The sequence below is a fragment of the Canis aureus genome, chromosome 23 (genome assembly GCF_053574225.1).
Source record: "Canis aureus isolate CA01 chromosome 23, VMU_Caureus_v.1.0, whole genome shotgun sequence".
Lineage (NCBI taxonomy): Eukaryota > Metazoa > Chordata > Mammalia > Carnivora > Canidae > Canis > Canis aureus.
The window spans coordinates 18,226,073-18,252,789 of NC_135633.1; the positions used below are offsets into that span (position 1 = coordinate 18,226,073).

The 26,717-nt window shown below is 41.0% G+C and overlaps 1 protein-coding gene across 1 annotated transcript in view; it reads left to right on the plus strand.

The window, feature by feature from the left end:
- The first annotated feature begins 23,907 nt into the window (after window positions 1–23,907).
- The window catches only part of TMEM41B (transmembrane protein 41B), a 34,937-nt gene continuing 32,127 nt past the window's right edge, over window positions 23,908–26,717 (plus strand). The window contains exon 1 of the mRNA XM_077866534.1: window positions 23,908–23,980. The gene's annotated coding sequence lies outside the window, so the exon portion shown is untranslated. The remainder of the gene's footprint in view (window positions 23,981–26,717) is intronic.

Consider the following 26,717-nt stretch of genomic DNA (forward strand, 5'->3'; position numbering starts at 1 on the left):
TAAAAGGAAAAAGATGGAAGCAGCCTAAATTATTATCAGAGTAATGGGTAAATAAAAGTATATTCATTTATCAACCTGATTTAGTCTCAAAAAATAGCTTTGGGTGATAAAAGCAATACACAAAATGATATATATATCATGATACCATTAATATAAATTTGAGGATACAATATCATAATCTGGGATGGCTGGGTTACTGTGTTGAGTGTCTGCTTTTGGCTCGGATTGTGATCCCAGGGTACTGGGATCAAGTCCCACATTGGGCTCCCTGCAAGGAGTTTCTTCTACTTGTTTCTCCTTCTGCCTATGTCTCTGCCTCTCTCTCTGTCTCTCTCATGAATAAATAAATGAAATCTTAAAAAAAAAGCAATATCATAATGCACTGGTGATGGATACGTCTATGCATGCAGATAAACTTATCTGGAGAATGGAATGAAAGGATTCACACCATACTCATGGGGCAATTCACTGGACATTGAAAGGGGAAATGGGACAGGGTGTTAAAGTATGTGGTTTTGGAGACTTAATTTTCTCTCTAATATTTCATTTCTTTTAGAAATATGGAAGCAGGGGCAGTCCGGGTGGCTCAGCAGTTTAGTGCCGCCTTCAGCCCAGGGCGTGATCCTGGAGACCAGGGATCGAGTCCTGCGTCCGGCTCTCTGCATAGATCCTGCTTCTCCCTCTGCCTATGTCTCTGCCTCTCTCTCTGTGTGTCTCTGTGTCTCTGATGAATAAAAAAATAAAATCTTAAAAAAAAAAGAAAAATGGAAGCAAATATGAAACTTTAAAAATTGGAGTGAGATTTTGGGTGGTGAGAGTATGTACAATTTTTATTTTCTTATACTGTTTTGTATTTTAAATTTTGATTTTTTAAAAAATGACTACTAGTGGGTTTTTTGTTTTGTTTTGTTTTGTTTTAAAGCAAATGAGTCACACATAAACAGAGAGATGGGTAAAGTTTTATGGGAGTTTAAAATGGAGAAATACTATTAAAGAAGGGTGGCAGAGAGAGGAGGTCAGAAAAGGCATGAGAACTAAGCCTTCAGGAATGGAAAAAAAAAGAGGTAGATGAGAAGGAGGCTGTGGAGTGGTACTCTAGGCAGGAAGAGTGGCATGAAGAGGCATGGAGACAGGAAAGTAAGGGAATCTTGAGTAGTCAGGTTGGCTGGACCAGAGATACCTGACAACAAATAGCAGAAATTTGAGGTGCCTGGTTGACTCAGTCGGTTAAGCATCCACTCTTGACTTAGGCTCAGGTCATAGTCTCAGGGTCATGAGATGGAGCCCCACACGGAGCCCCTCATGGAGCCTCTTGGGGTGGGCTCTGCATTCAGCAGAGAGTCTGCTTCTCTCTTACTCCCTCAGCCCCTCTTCCTGTTTGTGCTCTCTCTCCATCAGATAAATAAATAAATCTTTAAAACAAAAAAATAGTAGGAAGTGAGGTCTAAAAGGTGGTTTCCACCTCATCCAAAAGGACACTTCCATGGGAAACCAAAGAATTGCAGTCTGTTCCGTAGATAGTAGTGTCTTGTGGCTTATCATTAAGAGTTTTGGAGTTGGGATGACAGGATCAGAACAGGAAGATTAATCTGATTGTGAAATATAAAATAGTCAGAAATAGAGAAGGATCAAAGGCAGAAAGAGCAGCTAGGAGGAAATACTTGTAGGAGTCCAAGGGAAGATAAATACAGGTCCTCTCCTATCCACCTGCTCTTTTTTCCCACAGCTTTACTGAAGCTTTTTGAGCACATACAATAGTCTCTGAAATAGTGTGTCTGCCTCTGAATGGATGTTTCCCAACCATTTTTCGTGCACATGTGGCTGAGAGTTATAACATGCTGTCCTTAGTTACAGTGGTTCACGAGGCAGTGTTTCTAGGGACAACTGGTAAAAATGTGCAGTATGAAAGAGGATCTAAGTGATTTTCTGATCAATCAGAACTTTCATCCTGTACAAACATTATCCAAAAATGTTCAAAGGTTCCCATCACCTGATTCTATTCAAAGATTCTAGTCCCTGAGAACAGGGCAGAAGCTGCATTCCTCAGCACACCCACCCCCTGGACTGGCAGCAGCTAACTTCTCCGGTTTTAGCTCCCTCTCCTATATGGATTCTGCACTCCAACCATGTTGCTATCTCCTGTAATCCCACACATAGGGCAATTTTCTCACTCCTGCCTTTTTTTTTTTTTTTTTTTTTTTAACTGGACTTCTCTTTTTCACAATCTCCACTTACTAAAAATTCTGCTTGGGATCCCTGGGTGGCTCAGCGGTTTAGCACCTGCCTTTGGCCCAGGGCGTGATCCTGGAGTCCCGGGATCGAGTCCTGCTTCGGGCTCCCTGTATGGAGCCTGCTTCTCCCTTTGCCTGTGTCTCTACCTCTCTCTGTCTCTCTCTGTCTCTCATGAATAGATAAAATCTTTAAAAAAAATTCTGTTCATTCTAGGGGCACCTGGGTGGTCAGTCAGTTAAGTGTCTGACTTTAGCTCAGGTCATGATCTCAGGGTCCTAGGATCAAGCCCCTAGTCTGGCTCTGTGCTCAGTGGGGAGTCTGCTTAACCCCCTGCTCTTTCCCTCCTTTTCCCCTCCCTTCCTCCTCCCACTTCCCCTGGCTCTCTTACTCTCTCTCTCTAAAATAAATAAATAAATAAAATCTTTAAAAAAATTCTGTTTATTCTAGGGTCCAGATTTGACTTCTTCCATGAAGCCTTTTTTGATCACTTCAGAGGGAATTATCTTCCTTCCTTCCAGTTATCAAGGCTTCTGCCAGTCACAAGACAGCTTACATTGACTCTCTCTATTTAACATTGTATCTTCCTTAGATTTTAAATCTCTGGTGGTAGTGGCCAAGTCTTATTGCTGCTTTTGTTGGTTTTTTTTTTTTTACAATTTTTTTTTAAAGTAGGCTCCACATTAGATGTGGAGATCAGGCCTGGGTGCCTGAGTGCCTGAGATCAAGAGTTGCCTGCTCTACTGACTCTGCCAGCTAGGTACCTCTTGCTTTTGTTTTTTAAATCTCTTAGCCCCATGGGGCACCTGGGTGGCTCAGTGGTTGAGCTGCTGCCTTCGGCTTGGGTTGAGATCCCTGGATCCTGGAATCAAGTCCTGCATCGGGCTCTCCGCAGGGAGCCTGCTTCTCCCTCTGCCTGTGTCTCTGCCTCTCTCTGTGTCATGAATAAATAAATAAAATCTAAAAAAAGAAAAAATCCCCTAGCCCCAAGTCCTTGCTGCTCAAGATGTTTGATAATTAAAATAAGCACCATTATTGAAAACCTTTTAGTGCCAGGCACCATATACATTATATCTATTCCTCCTAATAACCCTAGGATGTAGGTGATACCATTCCCATTTTACAAAAGAAGAAACAAAGCCTCAGAGGTATTAATTAACATGCCCAATATATACAGCTAGAAAATAGGAGATTTAAGATTTGAACAGAGCTCTGATAGGCACTGAACCTTGTGATTGCATTATGCTGTTGTTCTTATGTAATAGTTGAATGAATGAAAGAACACATTTTTGAGTATGTTTTTCTTCAACTTGCTTTTCTTTGCTGTATTTCCACCCTGGAGGTTTAACCAGTTGGTAAAGCATAAGGAAATAAGTCAGTCTTGTCAGGCTTATGAGCCATATTAATTTTATTTATTTATTTATTTAAAATAGGCTCCACACCCAACGTGGGGCTTGAACTCATGATCTGAGATTGAGAGTTGCATGCTCTACCAACTGAGCCAGCCAGGTGCCCCAGGTGTATTAATTTTAAAGTAAGAGAAATACAACTTCTACTGTCTTACACAATAAAAGTAAATATGTTGGTTAATAAACCAAGGGGTCCATTGTTGGATGGCTGGCCTTAGGATTGGATCCATGTAAGAAATTTGCTTCTTTTTTTCAATTTTGCTTTTCTCTGAGTTGACTTCATTCCCAGTGATGGCCCCCAGCAGCTCCAGCAGGTTACATTCTACCAATTTACTATCTCTAGCAGACAGCTTCTCTATCATCCTCAGGTAAGACTGTCATTGATTGGCCCAGCTTGGGTCACATGCACATCCCCAAAACAATCATTATGTCCAAGGTATATTGTGTTGCTCTGGTTGGCCAGGGCTAATGCTGGATTTTGGATCAACCCTATCAGACAGAACTTTATGGATTGAGAATGGGGAAAGAAAAACCATCACACACACATTCACTAGGACTAGGACTCAACGGTTTCTGATCATGGTTGGCTGTGCCTGAATAGAGACTACAGGCAATTCTATGATCTGTCCTCAAAGGGCTCACTACACAGGGCTGTGCTTTTCCTGGTTTGGTCCCAAGGATTGCATGGCTCTTCAGAAATAAAACATTCTGTTCAAGGGAAATGGTTCATGCCTGGCTTGAGTTCTGTGGTGGCCTAGGGCCAGCTGAGAGGGGACACAATGTCAGCTGCAGATGCACCAGGCAGGCCAAATCTGCCATTGAGAGGGCACACTGACAAATAGCAAGCAGTATCATAGGCAAGCAGTTGCTATCTGAAGCCAGAAAGAAAATGACATGTTGTCTTTTGACATGTTGAGAGAGAATTCTGAGATAATAGATAATACTCAGGATTTTAGACAAACAGATAAGTCTGGTCAGCAGGTAGTTGGACCCCAGTCACTGAGCTAAAGTTCAGGGACACTCCAATCCCAAGGAGTAGACTATTGAAAGGAGATGGCCCAGTTGCAGGGCTATCATGAAAGGATGTGAGGTGCTAGGCTAGAATTCATAGACTGGGTCTGGAGTCCAAGGCAGAGAGGGCTGAGTCTTAAGTATGAGACTGAAGGTCAGCTATCTTTTTTTTTTTTTTTTTTAAGATTTTATTTATTCATGAGAGACACTGAGAGAGGCAGAGAGAGAAGCAGGCTCCAAGCAGGGAGCCCAATGCAGGACTCAATCCTGAGTCTCCAGTATAATGCCCTGGGTCGAAGGCAGATGCCCAACCACTAAGTCACCCAGGCATATCCCCTAAAGTTCAGCTATCTAATAGAACTTGGACATAATAAGTTCAGACTAACAACAGCCTTGGTAGGAAACCCTAGAATAAGTACCATAAATTCCTCCTTCTTCAGTGTAGGACCCCATGCCTGAGCAAGACTGAGCCTGCAGGTGCTATTGATGGCCTCAGCTAAGGGGAAAAGGGAGACAGAGGTTGGTCCCACCACAGGGTTTAACGAATTACAAAATGTAAGAAGCATGTATGCTCTCATTGGAATGCATTACATAATAAAAAATTAAATTGAAAAATTTCAGCTGGAATGTATTAAGAAACAAAGAGAACTGGGAAAGAAACAGATGGGCTTGTAACAGGATGTTAACTGAGATTTCCCTATTTCCTTAGTTTCAGAACTTAGAATAATAGGTGGCAAGTGCCCCCATATTATAAGGAGATGAGTTGGATCATTTATGCATGACTTGCTCAGAGGGTAGACCCCTAATTCAGGGTCCTGAAACCTATCACCTGTCACCCACTTGGGGCCTGAGAAAAGACAGTCCAAGAGAAGAGGCTTCAAACGTGAGGATTTATTTGAAGAGAACTCTCAGAGTGCTGTGTTTTTCTCTCTCCAGTCAAGGGGCGGGGGGGGGGCGGGGTGGTAAAGAATATGGATCTGACATGAGGGGAGACTGACCGACTTCTAATGGCCACATGTGCTGAAGGGAAGAAATGCCCTGAGGTCGCTGGGGACTAGAGCAGAGTGTGGGGAGAGAGTACTTGGGACAATCTGATCTGAGTCTGCAGCATTGTGGGGTGTAAAGACTGATGTCTTATCCCACTTGAGGGGTGAGCAAAGGCTGGAGGACCAGACGTGGTAAGTTAAGGAGATAAGAAGGGAGAGTTAACAGAGTGAATTTGGTAAAGCAGAAGGAAAAAAGTCAGGCTTGTCAGTCAAGGTTATGAGCTGTGTTAATTTTATTTATTTATTTATGACAGTAGTAAGAAAAAATAAAATTGTTCTTTCCTTTGGATCCAAGGTAAGAAGTCTCACTTTTCTTTTCATCTCTTCCACAAATTAGCTGGGCTAGTGTGGAAAAACACTTGCTCTTTCTGGGTCTCAGCTTTCTTTTCTATAAAAGGAAGAACTGGGCTAGACTGTCTTTAAGGCAACTTCTATGACTTTCTGATTCCATGGCTGTATTTGGCTGAGCTCTGTGGTGACTCCTGGAGTAGAACAGGTTATATGGTATACATACATTCCATTACACTAGATGCTAGAAATTCAGGTCTCAAGGAGGCAGCATTATTCCCTTCCCACCCCCTCTTCTCTTAGCAAGTAGTTAAAAGATGAACTAATTTAAAAACATTTTTTTAAAAGATTTTATTTATTTATTCATGAGAGACACAGAGAGAGACAGAGACATAGGCAGAAGAAGAAGTAGGCTCCCCATTCCCAGGATCCTGGGATCACTACCCGGGGGATCATTATCTGAGCCAAAGGCAGATGCTCAACCGCTGAGCCACCCAGGCGACCCTTATTTAAAACATTTTAAAAGAAAAAGCTGCCTATTGTATCATTAACCTGACACATTACTAATTATATCTTGGCACATTCCTTTGTAGATCTTAACCACTTATATGTGTGTTTGCCCTGGGTGCAATCATTAGCACATAACTTTTTGTGTTCTTATAGCACATCAGTTCAACAATAAATTGTGCATGTCTAAGAGGAAAGCTTGGGGTGCTTCCAATTATTGCACAATAAGAGCAGACAAGGAACAAGCTGGCCTTTGATAATACAGTCTTTTGGGGCACAAGACTACTCTGGTGTGGGCTCTCTTCCTACTTAAGGCCCTTCCCCACCTCCCACTTCCTGATCCTTTAGCAACAACAGGAACTCTAGAGGTCCAGTAATGCTAAGCCACAGCAGCCTGTGATCTACATGACATTCACTTTGAGGTTGTTTCTGTGTTAGAAATATCAGGTGATCCATTTTGCAGACATTGCAACAGCCACCAGAGAATTATGTCAAGCCCCTAAGATCGCAGAAAAAAAACATTATTAAGGGGATGTAGAAATGTGCTGGTGATTCTGCTGTTGTTAGGGTAGGAATGAGGAGATGTCTGCAGATGATCACCAACGTGATGACACTCCACACACTTAAGTGCCAACTCTTGTGTCTCCATCCCTATGACTTAGGTCCTACTCACAGGAGCACACCTGAATCCAGCCCCAGCAAAGTCAAGTCTTTTGAGAAGTCTTTGTACTTCCTCATCTATACAGATAAGGAGATCACTCAGTTTGGACCTTGAGATGCTGTGTCTTATAGCTTAGTCTGGTATTGTGGAAACTTAAAGAGCAAGGTGAGAGGTAAAGAGCAATGAGGCTGGAGAAGCAGGTTTATGGAGTCCCTGAGGCTTGCAGTCTCAGATAATTTGAAGTAGGGATGAGACATACTCAGATCTATGTTTTAAAAAGATCACGCTGGTAACAGTGTGGGGAATGAAAAGGGAAAGGCTGGAGGCAGAGACCTGAGGTTATTGTGATTCTGCTAAGACATTAGCATTTCTAGAAAAGCACAGGATTTCATCATTAGAAGAGAAAAAGCACGAAATATGCAAGATGTAGAGAAAACACTGTTCCCCTTGGAGAGCTCCACAGCTAAAGTATCTTTTCTGTGTGTTGCTATTTTATTTGGCATTGAAATGTTATTATTTTTTTTTTGGCATTGAACATGTTAAAGGAGTATATGTTCACATTATTTTCTGATGATAAAAGCAATTCACACTCATTGTAAACATTTCAAACAATTCAGAAATATTTAATTTAGGAAGTAAAAGTCCTGCACAATCCCCACCCCCCCTTCAAAGTAACTAGTTAAAATACCTTTCTCACAGTGGGAAATCCCGCTCTTACCAAAGGACTTGAAATGCCTCACAACCAGATCTCAAAAAGCAATGCAATGCTCAGATTCCCTGAAGAATAAATGATGAAAGATTATTCAGAGGAGACAAGCTGTACCGAAATAACTGGGTGAAAAAGATTAGATGCTAAAGGAGCTCATTCCCAATCATATCTTCTGCTCAAGGGTTCATTTGCCTAAAGCTACCTAGTATACTTGGCTAAGACAGTGGCTAGTGTTTACTTGGGTGGAGTAAATGAGCTCTAGAAGTTTACCTTCCTACTTATTAACTGCTGATGTGCTGCAGTTTACTTTTGGAAAAAAAAAAATCCTGAGGGTAAAAAGACTTTTCCATTTCTAGCAGGTCTGTTGACATGATGGATAACAACAGCAAATAATTCAGTATCTTTGTACCCATTTGTATGCGTCAGATTGGGATATTAATACTCCTGCCTCCCCAGGGAGATGAAGCAATTGAGTGATTTCTTCTTGGTCACTTGCTTTTGAAATGATAGGAAAAAATTTGGATTTCAGGCCTTTTTAAGAAAACAATTGTTCATTTTAGGCAATTCTTGGAGAGTTTCTTTAGAAAGAAAGCCTTTCTTGGAAACCATCCTGGGGTTCAACAACTTTTACCATCAGAAATTCTGAACTTGGAGCCCCCGGGTAGTTCAGTCAGTGAAGCATCTGCCTTCGGCTCAGGTCATGATCTCTGGGTCCTGGAATCAGGTTTCTCCCTCTGCCCTGCCCCTCTGCTCATGCTCTCTCTCTCAAATAAATAAATACAATCTTAAAAGAAAAGAAATTCTGAACTCTTTCAATTGCATATAACAGAAACCCAATTTAAAAAATCTTCGGGGCAGCCCTGGTGGGGCAGCCCTGGTGGCCCAGTGGTTTGGCACTGCCTGCAGCCTGAGGTGTGATCCTGGAGACCCAGGATCGAGTCCCACGTCGGGCTCCCTGCATGGAGACTGCTTCTCCCTCTCCCTGCGTCTCTGCCTCTCTCTCTGTGTGTCTATGAATAAATAAATAAAATCTTAAAAAAAAAAAATCTTCGGTGAAGGCACTTGGGTAGCTCAGTTGGTTGTGTCCAACTTTTTATTTTTAAAGCCAGATATATTTTTAAAAGATCACGCCTATAATAAGTAAATTGTGTAATGATGGAACATCAAAAAAAGTTGATGAACAAAAGGCACATTCTAAGAGTTCAGGAGTAGAAAGAACAGAAGAGTTCTTTTTTGGTTTGATTCAAAATAGGAGAAAAGGGAAACTGGCATATTAAAATTATTTTTTAGGTGAAAGTTTCTATCAGTTAAAGCAGTTAACATTGGCTTCTTTCTCCCTGGTCCAAAGCAGTCTTTTCTTTCATTGGCTTCTGAGAACGTGTTTAATCTTCTGCTGTGTAGAAGTGATACATCAGGGCTACCACCAGTGCTGAGATGGCTGGGATCACCCAGTTGGTCCACCAGCTAGAATTAGAATCAACAGTAGTAATGAGAGTTTCCGAAGGCTTGTTTATCTTTGCTCTGTCATCCGGATGAAGTTCCCCAACGATGTATGTTTTGGACAATTCTCTAGCATCTGTAGAGTGCCCCACGTCCTCGAAATTTTCAGTAGCATCCCCTCCAGCTTGTTCCCTTAATACTTCTTCCCTACTAGGATGCTCCTCCAAAAACTTGGTCAAATCGTACACCTTGTGGTGTAGGATCAACCAGGTGCTCTTGCTGTGGTTGTGCTTCTGGATCTCTTCTGCTCGGCCATTTCAGAAAGCGGCAGGCCTCAGGCAGTACAGACAGCAGCTGAGCTGGGTGGAGCTGAGCCAGTGTCCAACTTTTGATCTCAGCTCAGGTCTTGACCTCAGGATGGTGAGTTCAAGCCCTGCATTGGGAGCCTACTTAAAAGAAAACACAACAACAAAGCCAACCAATCAAAACAAAACAAACCCTAACCTGTGAAAAAAGGGAGGTTATTGTTTCATTCCTCCAAAGCATGCCAAAGGTAGAGTTGGCTTCAAGTATACAACCTACATCAATAATTATAATAGCTTTGAGAAATTCTACTTCAGTATCTGCATGATACTTGAGGAGAGGAAGTGCATTCTCAGAAGTTGTGGAATAGTCATATTTGGTCATATGCATGTAAAAAACATTGAGAGATAGTTTTCCATGACAAAGGATACCTAAAAACAGCTGTGCAGAGAGAAATAGAGATGAAGAGGACTATCAGGATCATGGTTCCTGATAGTTTTCTTGATGTTGTTTCCTTTGCGTTTGTATCCTGGTTACTTTGGAGCGTTCCTGAAATACCTCCTTCTTGCCTAGTTTGAAGTGAATTTCTCTTATTACTTGTGACCCAAAGAATTGTGACTGCTGTGGATTGAACTTTCGTGTCTCCCCAAATTTCATATGTTGGAGAATTTATCCCCCAATATGATGGTATTTGGAAGTGGAGCTTTGAGAAGTAATTAGATTTTTTTTTAAAGATGTTATTTATTTACTCTTGAGACACAGAGAGAGAGAGAGAGAAAGGCAGAGACACAGGCAGAGGGAGAAACAGGCTCCATGCAAGGGAGCCCGACGAAGGACCTGATCCCGGGACTCCGGGACCCCAGGATCATGCCCTGAGCCAAAAGCAGATGCTCAAACCACTGAGCCACCCAGGCGACCCGAGAGGTAATTAGATTTAAAATGAGGTGACGAGGGTGGAGCCCCCATGATGGGATAGTGCCCTTCCAAGCAGCTGGAGAGACACTAGAGTTGTCTTTCTCTGCCACAGGAGGAAGCAACATCTGCAAGCCAGGAAGAAAGTCCTCAATAGGTGCCAATTCAGGAGACACCTTGATCTTAGACTTCCCAGCTTCCGAAACTATGAGAAATAAGTGTCTGTTGTTTAAGCCGCCTAGTCTATGGTATTCCTTTATGGTAACTTGAGCTGCCTAGGACAATGATTAAGACAACTACTAGGGCAGCCCCAGTGGCTCAGCGGTTTAGTGCCACCTTCGTTCCCGGGGTGTGATCCTGGAGACCCTGGATTGAGTCCCACATCAGGCTCCTTGTATGGAGCCTGCTTCTCCCTCTGCCTGTGTCTCTGCCTCTCTCTCTCTCCGTGTGTCTCTCATGAATAAATAAAATAAAATCTTAAAAAAAAAAGGCAACTACTAAAGGAAATTAGTGATAGCATTTGCTGTATACCCTCTGATGTAGAGAAAGTATCTCTCTCTCTCTTTTTTTTTTTTTTGAGAAAGTATCTCTCTTATACTGAAACTTCCCTAAGGTCATCAATCTCTAGTTGCCAAACCCAGTGACTCTCACTCCATTTCCTTTCTTCTTCTTTTTAAATTTTATTTTTTAATTAATTTATTTTTTAGTAGGCTCCACACCCAATGTTTCTGAGATCAAGAATCACATGTTCTGAGATCAAGAGTCATAGGTGTCCCTCAATTTCCTTTCTCTGCCATGTTGACTGCCCTTGACTTCTTGAATCTCTTCTCCCTTGGTGTGTGTGATTTCCCCCTTGCATGGATTCTCCTTTCATTTTTCCAACGGCTCTTTCTTTGTACCTTCACTGTTTTCTTTTCTCTACTTGCCCTAAGGAGATCTCTGAGATTCCATTCCTAGACATCTTATCCTCTTGCTCTACCCTCTTCGCTGAATAATTTTATTCACTCCCACAATTTTCTGTCTCACTCATAGGCTAATTCCTCTGAATCATTTCATTTGTTATTCAACGCCTTAAAGTTTGCTGAGCTTTAGGTCCTAAATTTTACTTTTCTGTTGAGTATCTTCACCTACACAATAAGCAAACACCGTAAACATGTCCCAAACTGAATTTTTTCTTTCCCTAGTCTAGTCCCAAATTATTTTTATAGCTACCACTACCTCTCATATGGAACCTCTCTGGCAAGCCACACTCTCTTCCAGGTCCCTGCCCAGTCCTCTTCTCTCTCTCCTAGGCTCCCTTCCTTAGTACCCAATTTCCATTCTCACGTTCTTATCTAAATATCACCTTGTCCCAACATTCATCCTCCTTCTTTTGCCTTGTTGAGCACTACTTTCCCAAAACATGTCATGCATTTTTATGATTTGCTTATGGTTTCCTTCTCTCTGGAATGCTGTTTCCCCACCTTTTCTACATAAATCCCACTCATCTTTCAAAATCCAACTGAAATGCTAATTCTTCCATGGAGCTTCCTGACACACCAGGACCCAGTATTCACTTCTTTGGGTTCCCACAAAACCACCAGAACAAGTACCATAATCCAATTGCAATTATTGCTAGTTACATATTTTCCTTTCTCTCCTGGTAGATATGATTTTACTTTCCTGAGGGAAGAACCTATCATAACAGTGCACCGCATGAGGCACCTGGGTGTACTCAGTTGGTTTAACACCAGACTCTTGATTTTGTCTCAGGTCATGATCTCAGGGTTGTGAGATCAGCTCTGTGTCAGGCTCAATGATGGGGGCATAGTGCCTGCTTGAGATTTTCTCTCTCCCTCTCTAAAAAACAAAAAACAACAGTGACTCTTCATAATAACCCTGGGATGAAACAGTCAGATGAACACAATTCAGATGCTCAATAGCATTTGTCAAATTGATTCATAGAAGAAACTAACTGAAAAAACTGAAGAGCTCTTTGACAAGGAGCAATGTAGCTTAAGGAAGACATGAATATTTTGGGAGGCTGTTCTCTTTTTTTTTGTTTTTTTTTTTTTTTTTTTTTTTTTTTTGTTTTTAGGCTGTTCTCATATAAATTCTTCGCTATTAAAAAATGGACTGAGAGGGTCATATGGCTGGCTCAATCAGTAGGTCAAGCATGCAACTCTTGATCTCGGGGTGATGAGTTCAAGCCCCACATTAGGTGTAGAGCTTACTTTAAAAAAATGGAGGGCAGCCCCAGTGGCGCAGCGGTTTAGTGCTGCCTGCAGCCCAGGGCGTGATCCTGGAGACCTGGGATCGAGTCCCACATCAGGCTCCTGCATGGAGCCTGCTTCTCTCTCCTCCTGTGTCTCTGCCTCTCTCTCTATGTCTATCATAAATAAATAAATCTTTAAAAAATAAAAAATAAAAAAATGGAAAAAAAAATGGAGAGACAGACAATAGCAGACAGGGAAGATGCTCTCTTAACTTTTCTTGATAAGGGACTGCATTTGGTCTTTATCTTGCAACCCAGGAGGGCCTTACCTTTAAAATTTCTGCTTCAAATAAGATGAGATTTCTTGAAATTCCTATCTTGAGAGATTTTATTCATTAAGGAAGCAGAAGAGAATACTCCGAACTCACACATATGGTTTTGATATGAGGTGGGCCCCACATATATGAGTAATTGACTTACAAGGAAATCTAAATCTATCAGGACATAAGAAGCAGTAGAGCATATTAGGTGGAAATGTGGCTCTGGAGCAGGACTGCAGGGGTCTGGATTAGGTAAATTAACTTCTCTGAGCTTCAATTCCTTCTTATGTCCAGTGGAGATTATCGTGGACCTACCTTATAAAGTTATTATGAAGATTAAACGGATTAATATATGTAAATTTCTTGAATAGGCTAGGCACCTGGTAAGCATTCAGTAATTATGGCTTTCAACTGGGATGGCAAATCCCCCTCTCCTGTACCTTAATTACACCCCTGGCAGATTCTATCACTTGAATACTACAATGCAATTCAATCTCATTTAAAACATCAACTCATGTTTGGTTCAAAACTCTCTACCTCACCCAATACAAGCTAGACTTACCCAGGAGAAGACTGGTTGAGTTTTTCTTTTCTTCTTTTTTTTTTTTTTGGTTGACTTTTTCTTTTTCAAGATTTTATTTATTTATTCATAGAGACAGAGAGAGAGAGAGAGAGAGACAGAGAGAGAGAGACAGAGAGGCAGAGACACAGGCAGAGGGAGAAGCAGGCTCCATGCAGAGAGCCCGAGGTGGGATTCGATCCCCGGTCTCCAGGATCATGCCCTGGGCTGCAGGCGGCGCTAAACCGCTGCGCCACCGGGGCTGCCCTGGTTGACTTTTTCAATCATGTTCCCCACTCTAGTGCCCAGAAGGGCAGATGGATCTGGATCATGTGCTTGGGCACCTCATCCCTTTCCCAGTTCTTGGGAAGGGGTAGGAACAGGGATGAGACAGAGCTCTACTCACATAGCTAGCCGCCACTTGTTAGGGAGGCATCCCTGACATTCACTGCTGTGTTTCAACTTTGTACTGCTCCTTCTGTGGGCTCTGACGAAGTGTAACCTCCACCAGATGAGTGTACAGGCTCTTAATGCACATTGTTCAGTTGTATCCCAGATACCTCTTTAAAATTCTTTTTATTTATTTTTTTAATGATAGTCACAGAGAGAGAGAGAGAGAGAGAGAGAGAGAGAGAATGGCAGAAACATAGGCAGTGGGAGAAGCAGGCTCCATGCACCGGGAGCCCGACGTGGGATTCGATCCCGGGTCTCCAGGATCGCGCCCTGGGCCAAAGGCAGGCGCCAAACCGCTGCGCCACCCAGGGATCCCCCAGATACCTCTTTAGTGTTAGGTTCCTAAAGTACAGTTGATGCTGGAGAGGAGACTGGAAATGATATTTGATTTTGTTGTTGTTGTTGTTGTTGTTGTTCTGAGAAGCAGCTTACAATCAGAATACTCTATTCCCACAGCACTTGCTGAATAATAAACTTTCAGGGAGGATTAGTAACAGAGCTCAGTACGGCTGAAGCAGATCACAGACCAGAAGGCCATATGCTACTCAAAGGACTTCTGGATCTCAAGTACTTTAAAGAGAGAGACAACTCAAAATAACATTTATAGAATATCTTGCTTTAGCAAGGTACTTACATCTAAAGCTAGGTATACATTATCTATTCTTTATGATAAGGATTATTAGTTCCATTTAACAGATGAGGAAAGTGAAGGTGAAAGGAATGAAATCAATTGCCATTTTCTCTGAGGGCCCTGCTTCTTACATACAAATTCCCACACTGACCCAGAAATCTAGTTAAGATTTCATACAAGCAATATTACCAAAATCATATTTCAGACATTTAGGATAAAGCTGTGATTGATAACATGAATTATTTATGATGCAAATATACATCTTTACTTGGTATCAACCATTACAAATATGAAGGCCATAAAATGTCTTTTTAAATTTATTTTTATTTTTATTTTAAGATTTTATTTATTTATTCATGAGAGACACAGAGAGAGAGACAGAGACAGAGGCAGAGGGAGAAGCAGGCTCCCTGTGGGGAGCCTGATACAGAACTCGATCCTAGGACCCCAGGATCACAACCTGAGCCAAAGACAGACACTCAACCACTGAACTACCCAGGTGTCCCAAATATCTTTTTTAAAATTTATTTCAGAGAAAAAATGACCGGGGGGCGGGGGGAGAGAATCTCAAGCAGATTCCTCTCTGAGCTTAGAGCCCGACATGGAGCTAAATCTCATGACCCTGAGATCAGGACCTGAGTGGAAACCAAGAGTCAGATGCTCAACTGACTGAGCCACCAAATGCCCCAAGGCAATAAAATATCTTAATTTTTACCATCCTTATATGGTAAATTTTTACCTTCCCAGCATTTATTTATTTATTTATTTATTTATTTATTTATTTATTTATTTTTGAAATTCCAGTATAATAAACATACAGTGCTTATGATTAATTTCAGGTGTACAAGATAGTGATCCAAGAATTCTATACATTACTCAGTACTCATCACAATAAGTGTACTCTTAATCCCCTTTGCCTACATTACCCATCCTCTCCCACCTCCTCTCTGGGAAGCACCAGTTTTTTCTCTAAATTTAAGAGCCTGTTTTTTTCACTTGTCTCTTCTTTTCTTTGTTCATTTCTTTTGTTTCTTAAATTCCACATATGAGTGAAATCTAATGGTATTTGTCTTTCTCTGACTGACTTATTTCACTTAGCATTATGCCCTCTAGATTCATCTGTTGTTGCAAATGGCAAGATTTTATTCCTGTTATGTATGTATGTATTTATTTATTTATTTTAAATATTTTCTTTTTATTTCTTCATGAGAGACACACAGAGAGAGGCAGAGACATAGGCAGAGGGAGAAGCAGGCTCCATGTAGGGAGCCCGATGTGGGACATGATCCCAGATCCCAGGATCACGCCCTGAGCCAAAGGCAGATGCTCAACCACTGAGCCACCTGGGTGCCCCGATTTCATTCCTTTTAATGGCTAATATTCTATTATATACATATGTATTGCTTCTTGCTTACCTTTTATCTATGTTGGATGCTTGAGTTACTTCCATATCTTGACTATTATATAATGCTGCTATAAACAAAGAGGTGCATATATCTTTTTGAATTAGTGTTTTCATATTCTTTGGTGGAATATATTTCATATATTCATTAGTGGAATTGCTGGATCATATGGTAATTCTATTTTTAATTTTTTGAGGAGTCTTCATATTGTTTTCCACAGTGGCTGCACCAGTTTGCATTCCCACCAACAATGCACAAGGGTTCCTTTTCCTCCACATTCTCACCAACATATGTTGTTACTAATCCATCTGTATAGTCTTTTCACTACAGAGAACTAAAGAGAATGATCTTATTGATACTAAGTTCAGTGGGCACTTTTTCTATACTTTTAAAATGTGTTTTCTCTATAGACATGCATTAATTGAGATTAATTGAGCAAACTTTTGTTACTAATTTGCATGTTCCATTGAATAACAGTATGTTTTAGGGCAACTCTTGCAAGTGCTATTGAGGGAAGCATGTGTCAAAGGTTTCTCTAAGATTTGCTAATGGTTTTTTATGTCCTTTGATCTCAGATCAAAGTGATGAAACTAACATTGTGTGTGTGTGTGCGTGTTTTTTAAGATTTTATTTATTTATTAATGAGAGAGAAACACACACAGGCAGAGGGAGAAGCAGGCTCCACGCAAGGAGCCCGACGTGGGACTCAATCCTGGGACTCTAGGATCACGCTGTGGGCCGAAGGCAGGTGCTAAACCGCTGAACCACCCGGGGATCCCAGTGTGTGTGTTTTTAAAAAGATTTTGTTTATTTATTTGAGAGAGAGAGATTGAGAGCAAGCATGAGTGAGGGGCAGAGGCAGAGGGAGAAGCAGGCTCCCTGCTCGGCAGGGAGCTGGATGCAGGGCCCCACACCAGGACCCTGGGATCATGACCTGAGCCAAAGGCAGAGGCTTAACTGACTGAGCCACCCGAGTGCCCCAGCATTGTGTGTTTTCTACACTTATACCATGTATACAAAATGGGGCCAAGGGCACAATTAGAAGTTTACAAAGGACACAATAATCACAATTCCTTTTCCTTTTTCTTTTTGGCAAGAAGATGATTCACTGAAAATTAAAAATTTTCTTTTTAAATACTTTTTTTAAAAATTTTTTATTTATTTATGATAGTCACACACAGAGAGAGAGAGAGGCAGAGACATAGGCAGAGGGAGAAGCAGGCTCCATGCACTGGGAGCCTGATGTGGGATTCGATCCTGGGTCTCCAGGATCGCGCCCTGGGCCAAAGGCAGGCGCCAAACCGCTGTATCACCCAGGGATCCCTTCTTTTTAAATCCTTAAATAAATCACCCTTAAGGGGATCCCTGGGTGGCCCAGCGGTTTGGCGCCTGCCTTTGGCCCAGGGCGCGATCCTGGAGACCCGGGATCGAGTCCCACGTCGGGCTCCCGGTGCATGGAGCCTGCTTCTCCCTCTGCCTGTGTCTCTGCCTCTCTCTCTCTCTCTGTGACTATCATAAATAAATAAAAAATTAAAAAAATAAATAAATAAATAAATCACCCTTAAATCTCTTGCACTTAGTCACCTGCTTACCATCTATCAGCCGTCATGTATTCAATTATAAATAAATATGTATAAAAAGCCTGCTGTGTACCAAGAAATGCTGGAATACTGCAGTCACCAAGGCAGACAAGGTGTTTGCTTTCATGGTGCTTAGGTCTTACCTAGGGAAACAGACAATAATCAGATCACTAATATAATTTCAGGTGATGTGGTATGAGGACAATAAGACTAAGTGCCATGAAACAGAGTGATGGGAAGAGGGCAATATTAAATAGAATAGGCAGAGAGAACTGACATTTGACTGAACCTTAAGATGAGGAGGCAGCCATTCAAAGATTTGGGAAAAGAGCCTCTCAAACCAAGGAACTAGTAGGTGCCAGGGTCTGAGAATTATTTGGCAATTTTTATGTTTTGGATACAGAGAATATGAGTCCTCTCTCCATCCCATCCCCCTCCCACCCCGCTTACTGATGAGAACCCATCAGCAAGTACAGCATAAGATGAAAAGATTTTATTTAACTTCTGGAAGTGAAAAGACCTGGTAGGGAAAGAAGCAGAAGCCAGGAAGAAAGTAAAGGTGAACTGAAGCCCAAATTGTAGCCCAGGCCTACTGAGAAGCTTTTCTATGATGAAGGTGAATTCTAGGATTTGATGTCATTTTGCTGATTCAATGGCATTATTAACTAGCAAAGAATCCACTTTTCTGTGCTTAGTGCATCACTTTATTTATAACTAAATGTTTCCTAAAGTAGAAAACAGCCACTTTGCTCTCTGTACTTATGCTCCTCAACAGAGATCCTATAGTAGACTTTCTTACTTGTGGTAAACTACTTTTAATCAGGCATCAAGGCAATAAAAATAGTTTTCATGTGATTATATCTTTGGAAAGCTGGCATAAAAATGTGATTTCACTCTGTGAGTGTGGTGTGACAGCTGTAAATGGCCACATTCCAGCATAATGCTTCAATATTGTATTTTCAGTGTGGCTGAGTTGCTGGTTTTTTCTGGCTTTGACTGCATTTTCCACAGAGAAGCTGGCACTCAGACAAATCCCCTGAGACATCCTCACAAAGAGCGGCTGACAGATCTCTGTCTCAGAGGATCTAACTGGGCAGCGTTCCATCCAGACAGGCTGGGCATGAGCGTGGGTGTCTGTGTCTGCTGGCCTCTGGGAGGGGCTTCTCATTTTGTCTTGCCAACAGTCAAGAGACATGGAGAGCTCCTTGGGATGGGAGTTCTGCCCTGGGGCCAACATGCTCTGGTACAAAGGCAGTGGACCAGTTTAATAGGGCAAAGAGTCTTATTCAAGGAAGCCCGAAGTAGTGTTGCAGGCTAGACAATCAAATTTCTCTCTTAGTATACAGATGGGTCATTGAGTGAGTGCTCAATTAATAATTGGTAGAGGGTGTTCAGGCACTTTCTTTGATGCTTGCAAAATTGATGAATACCTAATTCAAGGAACTCACCCTAACTTGTTTGGGGAAATAGCCTGTAGCTGCCAATCCTTTTTTGGTCTCCCACCCCAACTCTAAGACTGCTTATAACTCATTCAATTAATTTTCAACTAGTTTTTATCAAGTACTTCTCTGCCAGGCACTGTGGTCTGCCTAAGATGTGCAGAAATGAACAAGACAGATTTTTCTAGGATTAGTATTGTACACACAAAAGTTTTATAAAGGTTATTTTCTGGGATGCCTGGGTGGCTCAGCGGTTGAGCATCTGCCTTTGGCTCAGGGCATGAACCCAGGGTCCTGGGATCGGGTCCCACATCAGGCTCCCCAGAGGGAGCCCGCTTCTCCCTCTGCGTCTGTCTCTGACTCTCTCTCCATGTCTCTCATGAATAAATAAATAAAATATTTTTAAAATTTTTAAAAATAAGGATTATCTTTTGGGGTAGAATTAGATTGAGATATGGACCCTTATTTTTTTGAGATAAGGACCCTTAATTTTTCCTTTTGAACTGTATTATTTGAACTTTTTGTGATAAGTATTTGGCCATGATACTTTTTTGTATCTCAACAAAAATCTTCTGAGCAACTGTTTGTGCCACTCTTCTGAGCTTTGAGAACACAGTAATGAATGAAGCAGGGAAAGTCCCCTGTCCTCATGAAACTTCCATTCCTTAAGGAAGCAACACAAAACAAAATAAAACAAAATCCATACAAGCATGCCATACAATATAATGATGATTGATGTCTTGTGGAAAAAAATACTTTTTAAAAATAAAAAAGTTATTCTGATTTGTTCAGATACTCCTGACTCTTTAGAGACCTGGATTCTTTACTGGCCTGGACAAATGGCATTGAGAGAAATGGGCCAGAAGGCCAAAGCTCAAAGCTTTGAACCATTTGGACTTATTCCGCACTCTCTCCACCCAGCATAAATGAAAGGCAGTGTGAGCTGCCTACGTTTTTTGGGCAGAGGAATGATGTCGATCCAGAGAGTTTGACCTGGTTGGTTGCTCTTGACCAGAGCCCGGGCCTTTCTCCACCCGGTCTGGAGACAGAACTCACTGCTGTGCCAGTATTTGAAGATGCTGACCCTGCCTACCCCACATTCATTGCCTGCTTCTTCCTTCCAGCATCACCAGCTGGTTTCCAGGGACCTGATCCCGCTGGCTTCTGGCCTGCCCTGTCTGACAGCTGCCTGAACACTGGGACTTAAAAATTAGTTCTAAATGCCTGAGTCCAGTCACCACATTCCAATCTATTTTTAGGACAAATCCTCCTTCTTTGGCTCCCTGAGAAACCACTCTTCTTTTTCTGTTTCTAAACTGCTTCCATTCCCAGTTCAGACTGAGGTCTCCTTACCTAGGAATGCAAAGCTTAGGGGTTCCAGTTCCCATTCACAGCCAAGGAGAAGATGCTGTTTTCACTAAATTCCTCTAGTCAAAGAAGAGGTAAGACTTGATATGATAGTAAGTTAAAGAAACACAGCCAAAGTTATATGCACACTGACATTACAAAAATTTAAAAATCATTCTTACTCCAATTATGAAAGTAACATAAGCTTATTGCAAAAACTTTTGAAAAATACAGTACAAATAATTTATATTTTAGCATATTATTTTTTTAACTTTTTTTTTTTAATTTATTTATGATAGTCACAGAGAGAGAGAGAGGCAGAGACACAGGCAGAGGGAGAAGCAGGCTCCATGCACCGGGAGCCCGACGTGGGATTCGATCCCGGGTCTCCAGGATCGCGCCCTGGGCCAAAGGCAGGCGCCAAACTGCTGCGCCACCCAGGGATCCCATATTATTTTCTTTTCAGTCTGTTCTCGAGCTCAGAAGTTTATTGTTATTAGTTAAATACATTACTCATGCACACAGGACAAAATTCAAATAGTAAAATTTCTTTTTTTTTTTTTTTAAGATTTCATTTATTCATGAGAGACAGAGAAAGAGAGAGAGAGAGGCAGAGACATAGGCAGAGGGAGGAGCAGGCTCCATGTAGGGAGCCTGATTTGGACTCAATCCCAGGACTCCAGGATCATGCCCAGAGTTGAAGGCAGACGCTCAACCACTGAGCCATCCAGGCGTCCCTTAAATAGTAAAATTTCACTGTTCCCCTGTTATCCGGTTCTTCCCCCTGAAGGGAACTATTCATAATATTCTTTCATAATCCTTGTGATTTCTGTAATATCTATAGAAATGTTCTACTTTCTTTCTTGATTTTAGTAATTTGGCTTTTCTCACTTTATACTTTAGTTGATCTAGGTAAAGTTTGTCAATTTTGTTGCTCTTCTTAAAGAACCAGCTTTTGTTTTTGCCGATTTTCTTTATACTGTTTTCCTGTTATCTATTATTTCTCTCCCCACTCCATTATTCTCTTCCTACTGGTAGCTGTGGGTTCAGTTTGCTCTTCTTTTTCTAGTTCAAAAGGTGTAAAATTAGTTATTAACTTACCCTGCCATTCTTTCTAATATATATATGTATATATTATTTTTATTGTATTTAAAAAGTTATCCTACAGCCGGGCACCTGGCTGGCTCAGTTGGTAGAACATGCAACTCTTGATCTCAGGGTGGTGAGTTTGAACCCCACATTGGGCATGGAACCTACTTAAAAAAAAAAAAAACAAAAAACTATCCGGGCAGCCGTGTGGCTCGGCGGCTTAGTGCCGCCTTAAGCCCAGGGCCTAATCCTGGAGACTCGGGATCAAGTCCTGCGTCAGGCTCCATGCAGGAGCCTGCTTTTCCCTCTGCCTGTGTCTCTGCCTCTCTCTCTCTGTCTCTCATGAATAAATGAATAAAATCTTTAAAAAAATATTATCCTACAGTATAATGAGTTTTTGCAATGCTGTTCTGATTTTTAGCAAATATATAGATTTACTCACAAACCCAACATCACAATCAGGATATAAAAGGTCTACTTGTTTGGTTAATTATTGAGAAATGAGGGGTGAAATCTTCAACTATAATTGTGATTTGTGTATTTATCTTTCAGAATTGTTACCAGCAGTTGTTGATAATGATATGTAAAGCTTCTTTTTCTTTTGTGGTTAATCATATTTTATTATATTTTGAAACTATTTTATTTTCATCAAAATCTTAATTATTCATTAATAACTGTTAATATTATGTTAATATTTGTTGTTTATTAATATTTGTTAATGTCTGTTAATATCATTATTTATTTTGCAGTTCAGCTGATTGCATCATTGGAGTCTCTTCAAGCTTGCTCTTAAATCTTTCTAATATGTCCCTGCCATTCTTTGATCACTTCCTTGCTTCTTGCACAAGATGTTCTGGTCTCATCTTGTATTTTTCCATGCCCCAACCTTGTAATCAGCCATTTCTCCTAGAAGTGGAGAATATTATTTGGAACCAAGATTTTGACACTAAGTATTATTCATTGTTTTGGGGGCATGATTGCCCCCAGACTCTTGTATTTTTTTCATTATTATCTTTTTATTTTTTAAGATTTTATTTATTTATTCATGAGAGACATGGGGGGCGGGGCGCAGAGACACAGGCAGAGGGAGAAGCAGGCTCCATGCAGGAAGCCTGATGTGGGACTTGATCCCAGGACTCCAGGATCACGCCCTGGGCCGAAGGCAGGCGTTAAACCGCTGAGCCTCCCCAGGGATCTATTATTATCGTTTTAAAAGTAAATTCTATGCCCAACACGGGGCCCAAACTCACGACCCAAGATCAAAAATCGTATGCTCTACCGACTGAGCCAATCAGGCACTCCTAACCACCATGTCCTTTTAGTGGTCGCACTCATTTACATTTATATTCATTCCTATATCGATCTATCATCTATTCATCTATCTATCTATAATCTATCTTTGTGTTGAAAACCATGATTTCACACTGATTACTCCCACTTCAATCCAACATTACGTGTTTCATTCCACTTTTCTTCATTTCCATGTTTCTTTTTTTTGTGTTTTTTTTTTTTTTTTATGATAGTCACAGAGAGAGAGAGAGAGAGAGAGAGGCAGAGACATAGGCAGAGGGAGAAGCAGGCTCCATGCACTGGGAGCCTGACGTGGGATTCGATCCCGGGTCTCTAGGATCGCGCCCTGGGCCAAAGGCAGGCGCTAAACCGCTGCGCCACCCAGGGATCCCCATTTCCATGTTTCTAACGGTGGTAAGAAAATCCAGGCTTCTATTATTCCTAATATTGTCACTTTTTTTTTTTTTTTCAGTCTACTAGCTTGTAACCAATCCCTTCTCTCTCCTGTGCCACGCCCACCTCATTTTACTTGAACTCCAACCAACACCTTGCATGAGGTTGTTCTACATGGATGCACTTTTACTCAGTTTTGGCTCTGACTCCTGGTACCAGGCTAGTGCCAGCATTGAGTCCTGTGAGGACACTCGCCTCATCCTTTGTCTTTGAAAACAAGCTTGGAGCTGGTCCTTCTGGGGGATACCCTTGTCACCTGGTGAGCAGAGAAGAGTTAAAATAGCAGGCTTGAGACTGCTAATCTTAGAAGAGTCTGCTTGCAAGGTTGGCCCTTGGCTAGCGCCTGGTAAATTGGATTTCAGGAGGGTTTCACCATTCCCATACTGATAAGGGGGGCTCAATATGTTCAAACTGTTTGTATAAATAACGTGGTTTATTTCAAACAACTGCTTTCCTTGTGCTTATCTGGAATTCTGACTAGGCATAGAGTGCCTATGTGACCAACTTCCAACAAAAACTTTGGGCACTCTAATACTGTGAGTCTCTAATAAGCTTCCATAGTAGACCTTTCATACATGACATCACAATTTGTTGCAGGAGGAATTAAGTATGTTCTGTATGATTCCATTGGGAGAGAGAGCTCTCAGAAGCCTGTGCCTAGTTTCCTTTGGACTTGGCCCCATGGGCCTTTCCCTTTGCTGATTTTGGTTTGTATTATTTTGCTGTAATAAATCCTAGCTGTGAGTATGACTCTGCTGAGTCCTGCTAGTTAACCATTGAATCTGCAGGTGATGTTGGGGACCTCTGGCACACTTGGCTTGGGCTCTGAAACCCTACAATGGGCTGCCTTTCTATAAGGACATTCTCTTCATTTGCCTGGGTTTTAAACTTCTGTGCCAAATGAGCCTCCTCATTCTATCTGGACGCTGACACCCTATGCCATTCCACCTCACTTCAAGGACACTGTCCTCACATCACTTGTTTCCAGTGATTTTAGCTATTGTGATTATAGCTGCTATGAATATTTGTGTATGAATTTTCTTGTGGACATTTATTTTCAGTCCTAATGGGTGAATACTTAAGAGTGACACTGAGGGGTTATAAGTAGGTGTTTATTTAGTTTTATAAGAAGTTGCCTAAACTTTTTCCAAAGTGATTGTACCATTTAACACTCCCACCAGTATGTATGATTGCCAATTATCTTCTAAAAACTATATAATGAGGAAAAACTTCTTGTAGAGTTATCTGTGTTTACCCTTAGGGGCACTCTTCATTGCTCTGTAGATCTGCATTTCCTACTGCCATCATTTTCCTTTAACATTTCTTGTGTTCCAAGTCTGCTGATGACAAATCTTTCTGCTTTATCTGAAATATTTATTTTACCTTTATGTTTTAAGGTATTTCTACTGGATTTAAAATTCTCAGTTCAAAAAAAATTAAATTAAATTAAATTCTCAGTTCACAGTTTTTTCTTTAAGTATTAAAGAAATTGTTCCATTTTCTTCTTATTTGCATTATGTTTTATAAGAAGTCCACATTAATTTTTATGCTGTTTCTCTGAATGAAATGTCTCTCCCACCCCCCAACGCCCTCTGGCTATTCCAAAGATCTTCTGTTTATTCTTGGTTGTATCAAATGATATACCTGTGTTTTTCTTTGTGTTTGGAGCTCAATGGACTTTTTGATCTTTGGGCTTATTTTTTTTTTTTTTAACAAATCTATACAAACTTTGGCTATTATTTTTTTAAACATATTTTTTAAAGATTTAATTTATTCATGAGTGACCCAGAGAGAGAGAGAGAGAGAGAGGCAGAGACACAGGCAGAGGGAGAAGCAGGATCCATGCAGGGAACCCGATGTTGGACTCAATCCCGGGTCTCCAGGATCACGCCCTGGGCCGACCACAGGCGCTAAACCGCTGAGCCACCCAGGCATCCCTGGCCATTATTTCTGAAAATACTTCAGATAGCTTATTTTTTTTCCTTCTTTCTTTCCAAAGTTCTAATTAAGCTTACGTTAGACTTAGCCTTTTCCTTCCTGTGCTACAGTTTGAAAAGATTCTTTTGCCTTGTCTTCAAGGTCACTATTTTTTTCTTGTATGGTCTCTGATATTATAAACCCATCTGATGAATTTTTCATATCAGATATTTCATTTTTTAGTTCCAAAATTTTTATTTTCTTCTGTTTTATGGGTTACATTTCTTAATTGATATTTCTCATTTGTTCCTTTGTTATTCTCATGGTTTCCTTTAAGTTCTTGAACATATCCATAATAGCTTTTAAAAAAAGACATTTCTGGGTCTTTTCTTTTGATTGATTTTTATTCTGATTATGGATCACCTTTTCCTGCTTTTTCTGCTTTTATTTACTTATGTAAAATTTTTAAAAAAGATTTATTTATTTACTTATTTGAAAGAGAGAGAGAGTATGTTTGAGGAGGGAAAGAGGCAGAGATAGAAGAGATTCTCAAGTAGATGCTCCAGAGTGTAGAACCTGATCTGGGGCTCCATCTCATGACCATAAGATCATGACCTGAGCTGAAATCAACAGTCAGAAGCTTAACCAACTGAGCCACCCAGGCACCTAAAATGTCTAGCAATTTTAGGTTACAGGCTGAACATGATAGATACCATGCTACAGGATATGATTTTCTTTTTATTTATAATTTATTTAGTATATTTTAGATTTATTTATTTTAGAGAAGGAGAGAGAGACTCAGGGGGAGGGGCAAAAAGGAGAGGGAGAGAGAATCCTCAAGCAGACTTCCTTCCCAGTGCAAGCCAGACTCGGGGCTCTATCCCAGGACCCTGAGATCATGACCTGAGCCAAAATTGAGGGTCAGTTGCTTAATGGAGTAAGCCAGCCATGTGCCCCTATTTTTTTTTTTTTAATTGTACTTTGAGCAATGTTGAGGTTTGTTCCGGTAGGCATTTTATTTGTGCATCAAATTAATCTTTTGAAACTTGTTTTTAATCTTTATTAGTGTGTGTCTGAAACAGCCTTTTCTCAGGGCACCTGGCTGTCTCTGTTCATTGGGTGTCTGCCTTCAGGTCAGGTCATGATTCCAGAGTCCTGGGATTGAGCCCTGCTTTAGGCTCCCTGCTCAGTGGGAAGTCTGCTTCTCCTTCTCCCTGTCCCCTGCTTGGCTTGTATTCTCTTTCATTTTCTCTTTCTCTCAAATAAATAAATGAAATCTTTAAAAAAAAAAAAACAGCTTTTTCTCTAGGGTTAGAATATCCCCAATGCCTAGACTTTGCCTTTCTGGGGTCTTTTCCTTTGGTTGATTGGAACTTTAATGTCCTCCAGCCCCAAGTAAACTTTGGAATCTCCATTTAGCTCATAGCTTTCCATTACTTGTAATTTTCCCAGCATAGCATTTGTTTTTTGCTCTACCTCACACAGTCTTACCCTGGTTTATGTAGATTTTTCACAAAAGACCCAAAC